Genomic DNA, 12028 nt, shown 5'->3' on the forward strand with positions numbered 1-12028 from the left:
GTAGCTGTCATTGTTACCCTCATGTTAGAGGTGTAAACTACACCCAGAGGAATGGAGGGTGTGTGTAGTGTCCAAGGAGAAACATGGGGTGACCGTTAGATCCAGCATCTGCTCCTGAGCTCTGGGCCAGGCTGCTCCCTGGAACCTACTAGAGGACAGAGTTGGAGTTTCCAGGTGAGGTTTGCAGATCCCCCTCCTGTAATGAGGTCATGATGACTTTGCTCGCTTCTCGTGTTTACCTAAAACATATGGAGAGGTTCAGGGTTGATGATAAGTATTTTCAAGAGTCTCTTATGTTTCAGTATCTTCCCTTCACTCCTTCCCTCCCATGTCATGCATTCCTTTATTTGTAATTACTTTAATGAGGTTCTTGACATGTAACAAAGCGCACACAGTCAGAATGAACACTGTGATGAATACTGACGGAGGCATAAGCATTATCAGGAGAGAACAAATCAATCCTCTCATTATTTTCAGTAGTTTCTGCATTTCCTCCTTCCTGTCCCTTGTTATCTTCCATCCTGTCCCCACATCACCGTTGATCTTCCCTTGTTCCTTCTGGTTACTTTTCATTTTCTAGAATTTATAAAATTGGGAACATAATATAAGTTCAAAACAAAAAATATATACATATATATTTATTTTCATGGCTTATTTTAGTCAGCACAAATATTTGTGAATACTCTCATGTTTTCGTGTGCATCAAGAATCCTGGTTTTAATAACAGGTTGCATTTCAAGAATGATCATAGCACGATTGGCTTATTTATTAAGCTGATGTGTGATATTGGAACTCTTTCCAGTTTCTGGGTGTTACAATAAAGCTGATACTCATCTTGGAGACGCAGAGAGATGAGAAGCTGAGAAAATGCTTCTTATTTAGTGTTCTTAAAACAGCCTCAAAATGGGGCAAGTTGCACATTATCAAAATCTCACCAATTTATCAGATAATTATAGAACGAAGACAGCAACAAATTTAAATCTTGGAGAGAGACAAATGCTCACAGAATAACAAAGAATAAGATTGTTGGAAGCTGCGGAGTGCACAGCAACGGGTGCGGAGGGCAAAGCGGGGAGATTCCCGCACAGAGGATCGGTGCCGACCGGCACTCACCAGCCCGAGAGGCTTGTCTGCTCACCCGCCGGGGCGGGCGGGGCTGAGAGCTGAGGCCGGAGCGCAGGGAGAGGACTGGGGTTGGCGGCTTGAACATAGCCTGAAGGGGTTAGTGCACCACAGCTAGCCGGGAGGGAGTCCGGGGAAAAGCCTGCACCTGCAGAAGAGGCAGGAGACTTTTTCTTCCCTCTTTGTTTCCTGGGGCGTGAGGAGAGGGGTTTAAGAACGCTGCTTAAAGGAACTCCAGAGACGGGCGCGAGCCGCGGCTAAAAGCGCGAACCCCAGAGACGGGCGCGAGCCGCGGCTGAAAGCTCGGAATCCAGAGACGGGCGCGAGCCGCGGCTGAAAGCGCGGAATCCAGAGACGGGCGCGAGCCGCGGCTGAAAGCGCGGAATCCAGAGACGGGCGCGAGCCGCGGCTGAAAGCGCGGAATCCAGAGACGGGCGCAAGCCGCGGCTAAAAGCGCGGACCCCAGAGGCGGGCGGGAGACGTTAAGGCTGCTGCTGCCGCCACCGAGGGGCCTGTGTGCGAGCACAGGTCACTCTCCACACCCCTCTTCCGCGGAGGCTGTGCAGCCCGCCACTGCCGGGTTCCCGGGATCCAGGGACAACTTCCCCGGGAGAGCGCACAGCGCGCCTCAGGCTGGTGCAAAGTCACGCCGGCCTTTGCCACCGCAGGCCCGCCCCGCACTCTGTGCCCCTCCGTCCCCGCCGGCCTGAGTGCGCCAGAGCCCCCAATCAGCGGCTCTTTTAACCCCATCCTGTCTGAGCAAAAAACAGACGCCCTCCAGCGATCTACACGCAGTGGCAGGGCCAAATCCAAAGCTTAGCCCTGGGAGCTGTGAGAACAAAGAAGAGAAAGGGAAATCCCTCCCAGCAGCCTCAGAAGCAGCGGATTAAAGCTCCACAATCAACTTGATGTACCCTGCATCTGTGGAATACCTGAATAGACAACCAATCATCCCAAATTAAGGAAGTGGACTTTAGGAGCAAGATCTATGATTTTTTCCCCTTTCCTCTTTTTGCGAACGTGTATGTGTATGCTTCTGTGTGAGATCTTGTCTGTATAGTCTTGCTTCCACCATTTGTCCTAGGGTTCTATCCGTCCATGTTTTTTTTTTAAATTTTTTTCTTAATAATTAATTTTAATAACCTTATTATACTTTACCTTCGTTCTTTCTTTCTTTCTTTCCGTCCTTCCTTCCCTCCTTTAGACAACGAATCATCCCAAATTGAGGAGGTGGTCTCTGACAGCAAGATTTAGGATTTTTCCCCATTTACCTCTTTTAGTGAGGGTGTATGTGTATGCTTCTGTGTAAGATTTTGTCTGTATAGCTTTGCTGCCAACATTTGTCCTAGGTTCTTTCCGTCCCTTTTTTTTTTTTTTCTAAATAAGAAGTTTTTAATTCAATAACTTTATTATACTGTATTTTATTTTTACTGTATCTTCTTTCTTTCTGTCTTTTTTCCTTCTTTCCCTCCTTCCTTCCCTCTTCCCTCCCTCCCTCCCTTCTTTCCTTCTTGCCTTCTTTCCTTCTTTGCTTCTTCCTTTCTTTCTTCCTTCCTTCCTACCCTCCTTTCCTTCTTTCTTTCCTCATACTTCTACTAATTCCCTCTACTTTTTCTCCCTTTTATCCTGAGCCTGTGGATGAAAAGCTTTTGGTGCTCCAGCCAGGAGGCAGGGCTCTGCCTCTGAGGTAGGAGAGCCAACTTCAGGACACTGATCAACAAGAGACCTCCCAGCTCCACATAATATCAAACAGCGAAAATCTCCCAGAGACCTCCATCTTAACACCAGCACCCAGCTTCACTCAACGACCAGCAAGCCACAGTGCTGGAAAACCTATGCCAAACAACTAGCAAAACAGGAACACAACCCCACCCATTAGCAGAGAGGCTGCCTAAAATCATAATAAGGCCACAGACACCCCCAAACACACCACCAGACGTGAACCTGACCACTAGAGAGACAAGATCCAGCCTCATCCACCACAACACAGGCACTAGCCCCCTCCACCAGGAAGCCTACACAACCCACTGAACCAACCTTAGCCACTAGAGACAGACATCAAAAACAGGAGGAACCACAAACCTGCAGCCTGCAAAAAGGAGACCCCAAACACAGTAAGATAAGCAAAATGAGAAGACAGAAAAACACACAGCAGATAAAGGAGCAAGATAAAAATGCACCAGACCTAACAAATGAAGAGGAAATAGGGAGTCTACCTGAAAGAGAATTCAGAATAATGATAGTAAGGTTGATCCGAAATCTTGGAGATAGAATGGACAATAGATTGGACAAAATGCAAGAATCAGTTAACAAGGACCTAGAAGAACTAAAGATGAAACAAGCAACGATGAACAACACAATAAATGAAATTAAAAGTACTCTAGATGGGATCAATAGCAGAATAACTGAGGCAGAAGAACGGATAAGTGACCTGGAAGATAAAATAGTGGAAATAACTACTGCAGAGCAGAATAAAGAAAAAAGAATGAAAAGAACTGAGGACAGTCTCAGAGACCTCTGGGACAACATTAAACGCACCAACATTCGAATTATAGGGGTTCCAGAAGAAGAAGAGAAAAAGAAAGGGACTGAGAAAATATTTGAAGAGATTATAGTTGAAAACTTCCCTAATATGGGAAAGGAAATAGTTAATCAAGTCCAGGAAGCACAGAGAGTCCCATACAAGATAAATACAAGGAGAAATACGCCAAGACACATATTAATCAAACTGTCAAAAATTAAATACAAAGAAAGCATATTAAAAGCAGCAAGGGAAAAACAACAAATAACACATAAGGGAATCCCCATAAGGTTAACAGCTGATCTCTCAGCAGAAACCCTACAAGCCAGAAGGGAGTGGCAGGACATACTGAAAGTGATGAAGGAGAAAAACCTGCAGCCAAGACTACTCTACCCAGCAAGGATCTCATTCAGATTTGATGGAGAAATTAAAACCTTTACAGACAAGCAAAAGCTGAGAGAGTTCAGCACCACCAAACCAGCTTTACAACAAATGCTAAAGGATCTTCTCTAGGCAAGAAACACAAGAGAAGGAAAAGACCTATAATAACGAACCCAAAACAATTTAGAAAATGGGAATAGGAACATACATATCAATAATTACCTTAAATGTAAATGGACTAAATGCTCCCACCAAAAGACACAGATTAGCTGAATGGATACAAAAACAAGACCCTTATATATGCTGTCTACAAGAGACCCACTTCAGACCTAGAGACACATACAGACTGAAAGTAAGGGGATGGAAAAAGATATTCCATGCAAATGGAAGCCAAAAGAAAGCTGGAGTAGCAATTCTCATATCAGACAAAATAGACTTTAAAATAAGGACTATTAAAAGAGACAAAGAAGGACACTACATAATGATCAAAGGATCGATCCAAGAAGAAGATATAACAATTGTAAATATTTATGCACCCAACATAGGAGCACCTCAGTACATAAGGCAAATACTAACAGCCATAAAAGGGGAAATCGACAGTAACACATTCATAGTAGGGGACTTAAACACCCCACTTTCACCCATGGACAGATCATCCAAAATGAAAATAAATAAGGAAACACAAGCTTTAAATGATACATTAAACAAGATGGACTTAATTGATATTTATAGGACACTCCATCCAAAAACAACAGAATACACATTTTTCTCAAGTGCTCATGGAACATTCTCCAGGATAGATCATATCTTAGGTCACAAATCAAGCCTTGGTAAATTTAAGAAAATTGAAATTGTATCAAGTATCTTTTCTGACCACAACGCCATGAGACTAGATATCAATTACAGGAAAAGATCTGTAAAAAATACAAACACATGGAGGCTAAACAATACACTACTTAATAATGAAGAGATCACTGAAGAAATCAAAGAGGAAATCAAAAAATACCTAGAAACAAATGACAATGGAGACACAACGACCCAAAACCTGTGGGATGCAGCAAAAGCAGTTCTAAGGGGGAAGTTTATAGCAATACAAGCCCACCTTAAGAAGCAGGAAACATCTCGAATAAACAACCTAACCTTGCACCTCAAGCAATTAGAGAAAGAAGAACAAAAAAACCCCAAAGCTAGCAGAAGGAAAGAAATCATAAAAATCAGATCAGAAATAAATGAAAAAGAAATGAAGGAAACAATAGCAAAGATCAATAAAACTAAAAGCTGGTTCTTTGAGAAGATAAACAAAATAGATAAACCACTAGCCAGACTCATCAAGAAAAAAAGGGAGAAGACTCAAATCAATAGAATTAGAAATGAAAAAGGAGAGGTAACAACTGACACTGCAGAGATAAAAGAGATCATGAGAGATTACTACAAGCAACTCTATGCCAATAAAATGGACAATCTGGAAGAAATGGACAAATTCTTAGAAATGCACAACCTGCCAAGACTGAATCAGGAAGAAATAGAAAATATGAACAGACCAATCACAAGCACTGAAATTGAAACTGTGATTAAAAATCTTCCAACAAAAAAAAGCCCAGGACCAGATGGCTTCACAGGCGAATTCTATCAAACATTTAGAGAAGAGCTAACACCTATCCTTCTCAAACTCTTCCAAAATATAGCAGAGGGAGGACCACTCCCTAACTCCTTCTACGAGGCCACCATCACCTTGATACCAAAACCAGACAAGGATGTCACAAAGAAAGAAAACTACAGGCCAATATCACTGATGAACATAGATGCAAAAATCCTCAACAAAATACTAGCAAACAGAATCCAACAGCACATTAAAAGGATCATACACCATGATCAAGTGGGGTTTATTCCAGGAATGCAAGGATTCTTCAATATACGCAAATCTATCAATGTGATAAACCATATTAACAAATTGAAGGAGAAAAACCATATGATCATCTCAATAGATGCAGAGAAAGCTTTTGACAAAATTCAACACCCATTTATGATAAAAACCCTGCAGAAAGTAGGCATAGAGGGAACTTTCCTCAACATAATAAAGGCCATATATGACAAGCCCACAGCAAACATCATCCTCAATGGTGAAAAACTGAAAGCATTTCCACTAAGATCAGGAACAAGACAAGGTTGCCCACTCTCACCACTATTATTCAACATTGTTTTGGAAGTTTTAGCCACAGCAATCAGAGAAGAAAAGGAAATAAAAGGAATCCAAATTGGAAAAGAAGAAGTAAAGCTGTCACTGTTTGCAGATGACATGATCCTATACATAGAGAACCCTAAAGATGCTACCAGAAAACTACTAGAGCTAATCAATGAATTTGGTAAAGTGGCAGGATACAAAATTAATGCACAGAAATCTCTGGCATTCCTATATACTAATGATGAAAAATCTGAAAGTGAAATCAAGAAAACACTCCCATTTACCATTGCAACAAAAAGAATAAAATATCTAGGAATAAACCTACCTAAGGAGACAAAAGACCTGTATGCAGAAAATTATAAGACACTGATGAAAGAAATTAAAGATGATATAAATAGATGGAGAGATATACCATGTTCTTGGATTGGAAGAATCAACATTGTGAAAATGACTCTACTACCCAAAGCAATCTACAGATTCAATGCAATCCCTATCAAACTACCACTGGCATTTTTCACAGAACTAGAACAAAAACTTTCACAATTTGTATGGAAACACAAAAGACCCCGAATAGCCAAAGCAATCTTGAGAACGAAAGAAGGAACTGGAGGAATCAGGCTCCCTGACTTCAGACTATACTACAAAGCTACAGTCATCAAGACGGTATGGTACTGGCACAAAAACAGAAAGATAGATCAATGGAACAGGATAGAAAGCCCAGAGATAAACCCATGCACATATGGACACCTTATCTTTGATAAAGGTGGCAGTAATGTACAATGGAGAAAGGACAGCCTCTTCAATAAGTGGTGCTGGGAAAACTGGACAGGTACATGTAAAAGTATGAGATTAGATCACTCCCTAACACCATACACAAAAATAAGCTCAAAATGGATTAAAGACCTAAATGTAAGGCCAGAAACTATCAAACTCTTAGAGGAAAACATAGGCAGAACACTCTATGACATAAATCAAAGCAAGATCCTTTCTGACCCACCTCCTAGAGTAATGGAAATAAAAACAAAAATAAACAAATGGGACCTAATGAAACTTCAAAGCTTTTGCACAGCAAAGGAAACCGTAAACAAGACCAAAAGACAACCCTCAGAATGGGAGAAAATATTTGCAAATGAAGCAACCGACAAAGGATTAATCTCCAAAATTTACAAGCAGCTCATGCAGCTCAATAACAAGAAAACAAACAACCCAATCCAAAAATGGGCAGAAGACCTAAATAGACATTTCTCCAAAGAAGATATACAGACTGCCAACAAACACATGAAAGAATGCTCAACATCATTAATCATTAGAGAAATGCAAATCAAAACTACAATGAGATATCATCTCACACCAGTCAGAATGGCCATCATCAAAAAATCTAGAAACAATAAATGCTGGAGAGGGTGTGGAGAAAAGGGAACCCTCTTGCACTGCTGGTGGGAATGTGAATTGGTTCAGCCACTATGGAGAACAGTATGGAGGTTCCTTAAAAAACTACAAATAGAACTACCATATGACCCAGCAATCCCACTACTGGGCATATACCCTGAGAAAACCAAAATTCAAAAAGAGTCATGTACCAAAATGTTCATTGCAGCTCTATTTACAATAGCCCGGAGATGGAAACAACCTAAGTGCCCGTCATCGGATGAATGGATAAAGAAGATGTGGCACATATATACAATGGAATATTACTCAGCCATAAAAAGAAACGAAATTGAGCTATTTGTAATGAGGTGGATAGACCTAGAGTCTGTCATACAGAGTGAAGTAAGTCAGAAAGAAAAAGACAAATACCGTATGCTAACACATATATATGGAATTTAAGAAAAAAATGTCATGAAGAACCTAGGGGTAAAGCAGGAATAAAGACGCAGACCTCTTAGAGAACGGACTTGAGGTTATGGGGAGGGGGAAGGGTGAGCTGTGACAGGGCGAGAGAGAGTCATGGGCATATACACACTAACAAACGCAGTAAGGTAGATAGCTAGTGGGAAGCAGCCGCATGGCACAGGGATATTGGCTCGGTGCTTTGTGACAGCCTGGAGGGGTGGGATGGGGAGGGTGGGAGGGAGGGAGACGCAACAGGGAAGACATATGGGAACATAGGTTTATATATGACTGATTCACTTTGTTATAAAGCAGAAACTAACACACCATTGTAAAGCAATTATACCCCAATAAAGATGTTAAAAAAAAAAAAAAAAAAAAAAAAAAGATTGTTAATCCTGTCATAGGCTGCTGAATGGAATAAAAACTACCACAAGATTAAACTAGAAATGGATGCCTTGAGGTCCAGTATGGTTAGGGTGTAATAGTGTCCCAACGTCTCCTAAATACCTCGCCAGTGTCAGCGTGGTCCTGCTAAAGTGTGAGTCAGATGGTGTTGCCTGGCTATCCACACAGCTGTGTCTTCCTACCTGGGACAGCTCAGGATTCCTGCCTGAGCTCTTAGGTCCTCCTGTATCCTGGGGAGGAGGACCTTGGCCCTGGACTTGGATCTGCACTGTTTCATAGCATCTCCGCTCACAGTGTGACTTTGGCCCCTCATCCAGTCCCACTGTGCCATATACTTACCATATATGGAATAGGATCGCAGACGGAAATGAATAATTATGTTCCAGGTGCTGAATGACGGACAAAACCCTGCTACAACCCCTGACAGTTTACACTGACAGCAGCTCTTTATTTTGTTCACTGTCTCTGCTTAGGGAGGGCCTGGAGGAGAAGCCCACCCTGCCCCATGCAGGATCGCTGTGAGAGGTTCAAGTTCAGCTACAGGACCTGCTCTTGTGATGCACACTCACGTGTAAGGGAGGGTGACCCTGACTGTAGGCTGGGGGCTCAGCCGGGTCTGAGGGCTGGGCCTTGTGTCCACCTCGTGTGGACATTGCTTGGGCTCTGACATCCTTTCAGCACGATGCCTGGGTCAGCTGAGTGGTCTCTGCATCAGAGCCCATTCTCCGTGCAGTCACTCACACACCTAGACAGGGCTTAATGTAAGACCCCAGAAGTCATGCTCGTAATATTTACATAACTGACTTGAAACTTAGAGCTCCATCATCGACTGCCCATGAATTATTGTGGTCTCTTCGTTTACAATTGAGAGAAAATGCAAGCCACAAATACGTTCTTCCATAAATTAGTACATAAACAATGAGTGATGCATTCATGCTGTGGAATTGTATTCAACAGTTTAAATATTAAACTATTATACCATGAAAAGAAATGAGGGAATCCTAAATGCATATTGATAATTAAAAATTCGGTCTGAAAACGTTCAATTTCACCTATTTCACATTTGGGAAAACTTCAGTCTATATATAAAGCAAGCAGATGAGCATTTAGCAGGAATTGGGGAGAAGATGTTTGATATGTGAAACATGGGCAATATTAAAGGATAGTGAAATTCTTCTCTATGAAATTGCGGTGGTGGAAACATTGCACTATGAACTTGTCAAAATATATAAAGTAATAGGAGAAAGAGAGAACCTTATTGAATATAAATATAAATTTCATCTATAAGTCAGAGACTCAAGGATGGAACGATGCACACTGTATAGATGATACCTAATATTTTAGTGAATTTTTGAATGAACATATAACATGTTAATTAACATGTTAACAATTAACACGTAACCATTTACATTAACATGTAACATTAACATGTAAACAATCAACATGAACAATTAACATGTCTGAAGAAGGTGGAAAAATAGGTTTTGACCCAGGTCACTTGGCAATGTGTGGAGTCTGAAGGCTGAGTTGTAAGCACTGCACGTAAGCACTAGAACCCGGTGGATAACGGTATTTTCATCAGGAATCCGGCTAAGAATTCTGTTACTACTGTGCATGTGGAATTGAACAATTAGTAGCTGGATGGCATCGGTGGAGCCAGGCATCTCACTGTTGGGTGGAAAGTAACAGAGAAGCAAGGGGGAAAGGCTGGATTTCCCCAAGTGATGTTGCACTAGGATCGGAGATGTAAGAATGATCTCACTTTTACCTTCACACAGGTCAGAAGGTGAGATACAGAGCTAGTTGCAGACATGTGTGTGTATATGTGGGGTAGATCACACAGACATATTTCCAAGGTCTTTTAGCTGATAGGGTCTAGAGGCAATGCCCCCAGTGGACAGGACACCAGCATTAGTGTCCTAATACCCACCCTTCTGGTTGCTAATGCTATTCTCCAGAAAAGTATCCACGACTCATGTGAGGCCTGGCTAATTCCAGGGCCACAGAAGAGAATACACATGCTTATCCTGCAGATTCTTGTGGCACCAGAAAGTAAGGAAGTGTTCACACCAATGGATGGGTGCCCGTAAAGAGGATACAGGAGACAATCTGAAAGATTTCCCCATGGCTGACAAGTGGTCACAATTACAGAAGCAAAGAAAATGCCTTACTATATAACCTTAACACAACGTATGAAACAAATATCTTGATTCATACTTATATAAAGAGATGGAATAAATATATCTAATGGGGAAGGTAGGATAAATCTCCCATAAGGAATAACTTCAGGAACCTCATCATGGTCATCCTCCCTTCAAGAAGGTGCACTTAACCCTCCATCCCAGAACGAGGCCTGGCATAGGGATGTGGTAAAAACAAAAGAGTGTCCTTGAGTTTCATGATGAATTTTTAGGTATAATATCCCAAACATCATACATAAAATAAATTTGTAGTTTTTCTGTATCCATTAAAATTTCTGTCCTGAAACCAACAACAGTAACAGTAACAAAAACTTCACTGAGAAGGGAATTAGGCACAGACTTGGAGAATGTGCTCTCTAATATCATATTTATAAAGGACTTGTATCATGAATATACAGCAAATTCACAGCTCAACAACAGTAACAAAAAGTGAAAATAATGAACACTGTGCCAGTGATCTGAAGATACTTCCGCAAAGAAGAGATAAAAGGTTTGAACAAGATTCTTCATTAAGGAAACATAAAATAACACCATGACGAGATACTGCTACTCACTTATTACAACAGTTAAAGGCAAACTAATAAGCAATTCAAAGATTGGGGATGATGTAGAGCGAAAGGCCCTCATCCGCTTGCTGGAAGGATGCCAGTGGCCGCCAATTGGAATATATTTGTCAATTTCTCAGAGAGAAAACCAGACACTCACCATGGGATTGAGGAGTGCGCTGGAAAAGTATTTACCAAATTTGTCTGAATATTTATGTTTATTCAAATAACTTCATACAGGTGCTTGTATCATCTTACAGCTTCGAGCCTTTACCACTCCCTAAAAAAGGGTTATGTAGTCAGTTTTTATGGTTATTTTCCATACGATGATTATATACCTGTTTCTGTTCCCTTTTATCTATCTCTCTATTTTATCTAAATTTCTATTATCAATCTCCACACTAGATGACAAGGTGCAGGCAACACAGCCCACATGTTACAGCCCAGCCTGTGTCCCGACATTTCCAAAGGTCCCCCGAGCAGAGAATGCCTGCAGTGCTGTATGGACGTCAATTTCCGAATATCAACATGACTCATTCTATTCAAGTGAAAGGCATTGCATCAGACAGGACTGGAGAGATTGTCAGGATGAGAGGAATTGGAAATCCATCTGATGGCGGAAAGCAGATTTAAAGTTCAACAGTAAAAATCATTTATGTCATTAAACGATTAAAAACTTGACAACTATTAACAGAAAGTAGTGACCTAACCTTCAAATAAAGGTCTCTTGGAGAAATATTTCTGTGTGTCTCTTCCTAAGATAGATGGGGAAACACAGACAAGCCTGACTCCATGAAAAAGTCTCAAGATTAGAGACAAGAAAGTTCCCTGGAATCAT

Source organism: Globicephala melas, chromosome 2 (assembly GCF_963455315.2).
Source record: "Globicephala melas chromosome 2, mGloMel1.2, whole genome shotgun sequence".
Lineage (NCBI taxonomy): Eukaryota > Metazoa > Chordata > Mammalia > Artiodactyla > Delphinidae > Globicephala > Globicephala melas.